Raw genomic sequence first — 2,648 nt, 5'->3', positions numbered from 1 at the left:
AATGAAAGATAATTTACCACATTTAATTGCATTACAGGAAGTTAACCCAAAATATATGAGATATAAAAGAACTTTAAAAGAAGACAATACTCTTTCCTGTGTCGAGTTATCGACATGTGGAATACGCTACCTGAATCAGTTATAAAAAGCTAAACAATACTTGAGTTTTAAAAAAGGGTCGGATAAATTCTGAAAAAGCAATGATCAGAAATATAATTATAAGGAACACGTTCACCCACACCTCAACATCGTCAAGTGTCAAAGTAAAGATGACAGTGATGAAGGTGTTGAGCTGAAGTCACAAGCTAACGTCATCTGTAAGCATTTGATTCTAATGTTAGAATTAGAAAAAAATTGGCTGATATAAAACAGACATCTAGGAAATCCCGATAATCATTCAAAAATCGATAATTAAACAAACATACTGGTAGAAAACCAAATAAATATCACGCTGACAATTTTTGCAAAGTTTTTTATGAATGAATTATAAAAAGCTAAACAATACTTGAGTTTTAAAAAAGGGTAAAAAAAAAGATAAATTCTGAAAAAGCAATGATTAGAAATTCACCCACACATCAACATTGTCAAGTGCCAAAGTAAAGATGATGGTGATGGAGGTGTTGAGCCAGAGTCACAGGCTAAGCCTCTTCTGGGATGTCATTTGTAAGCATCGGTAATGAGTCTTAGGTTAGAATTAGAAAAAATTGGCTGTTATAAAACAATCATCTAGGAAATCCCGATAATCATTCAAAATTCGATAATTAAACAAAAATACTGGTAGAAAACTACTAAATAAATGTCACGATGACAATTTTTTGCAAAGCTTTTTATGCGCAACGATTTTTATGGTATCTTTGTTTTATTAAATTGTTAATTGAAGTACACAATAGTTAACAACACAAAGGTCGCACGTCAGCTCAACCCTTTCAACCCAGTCGACAATGGACGTGAACCCGTCAAACTCGGGTATGAGCTTTAAGTCGAATTTCGACTCGGTCATAGTCCTAGAGGCCAAATAGCCGAAATAGCTTGTAGAAAAAATGTGTAAGGAAAATCCTTTAAAATTACTGCGCCCTCTGTAGATGTATAAGGAAAATCCTTTAAAAGTACTGTGCCCTCTGTAGATGTATAATGTTGCAGCAACGTAAAGCAATTCAATAACCAGTAAACACCGGTTCTGCATGGAATCACACTAGCAAGGTACCTAGACGGACGCGAACGGTTACTCAGAACGGACCCAACAATCGGTTACTCAGAACGGTCCCACACGGCACTAGAAGCAACAGCAACACGATTCCCGACCAAGTCAATCATCGCTCTCCCAACGTCTTTCAATCACCCGCTTTTATGGCCGTTGCAGGCCGGCTAAATTTGCATATTGCGAGAATTCATGTGACTTTGCGAGATATCATCCTTTACAAAAGAGGGCGGCCGCCATCTTGATCTTTCTTTCTCTATTTTCGGTCGGCGACGCCGTGCTGGCCCCGAGGTAAGTCTTTCCTTTTCATTCGTCTCTCTTACGCACCCACACAACACACAAACACGCGGGCGCTTGTCTCCTGGATGCACATTACAATCCCCATAAAAAACTAAGAAAGCAAAACCTGATATGATCCCCCCTCTCTTCTCCTTACAATTTACAGATATTACTGACTGCTAAATTTACAGATATTACTGACTGCTAAATTTGCAGATATTATTGACTGCTAAATTTACAGATATTACTGACTGCTAAATTTACAGATATTATTGACTGCTAAATTTACAGATATTATTGACCGCTAAATTTACAGATATTATTGACTGCTAAATTTACAGATATTATTGACTGCTAAATTTACAGATATTATTGACTGCTAACTGGTCATGAAGTGGGTGTTGATTTTATGTTAAATTCCCTCATCCTAAAAAACCTTATTTTAATTTTATTCTTTTTGTAGATATTTTAAAGCTGTTGAAATGTAGTAGCCAAAATAAAGTCAACTTAAAAAAAAATTAAGGATTAAACTACGCTGGGTTAGATTGTAAAGTTTTACAGCTATTTTTTCTATATTAAGCTTCTTCTAATTGGTGATGGCTATTATATATGTTCATTTTAGGTAAATTTATAAAGGAAAGTGATCCCCATTCGAAAATTTAAAATATTGCAGACAAAATTTAAAAACAAAAAAGATTCTCCAACGACAAAATAGGTAATATGGACAGAAAAAAGATCTGGCCAAAAATCGAAATGTCAGATTAAATAATTTCATTTTAGGAAATTTTTGGTGTTTGTTTAAGACAAAATCGATAGCAGTGTCAGAAATTTCGTGAAAATAGTGAATAATTCAACCCCATCTTTCCAAGCTTATAACTCCTCGAAAAATGTAATTCAAGCCCTAATTTTTTTTTCAATTAAAGGAGCAAGGACCAAGGTTTTATTTTAAAAAAAACAAAAAAACAATGTGTTTTTTTTTTTTTTAATTCCTACAAAAATTCTGATACTGCTACAGAATCGATAGATTCATTTTAAAAAATATGTTTTAAGCAAAAACATTATTACATTGTAATCTCGAAAACAGTAATATGTTTAAAAATTATGAAAATTCATCGAGTGGAAAGTTATTTATAAGTAAAAGAACCTTTTTCGGAAAATTGGGTAAAATTGC

Source organism: Euprymna scolopes, chromosome 46, assembly GCF_053919585.1.
Source record: "Euprymna scolopes isolate OS-2025 chromosome 46, ASM5391958v1, whole genome shotgun sequence".
Lineage (NCBI taxonomy): Eukaryota > Metazoa > Mollusca > Cephalopoda > Sepiida > Sepiolidae > Euprymna > Euprymna scolopes.
This window is presented reverse-complemented; position numbering follows the sequence as displayed.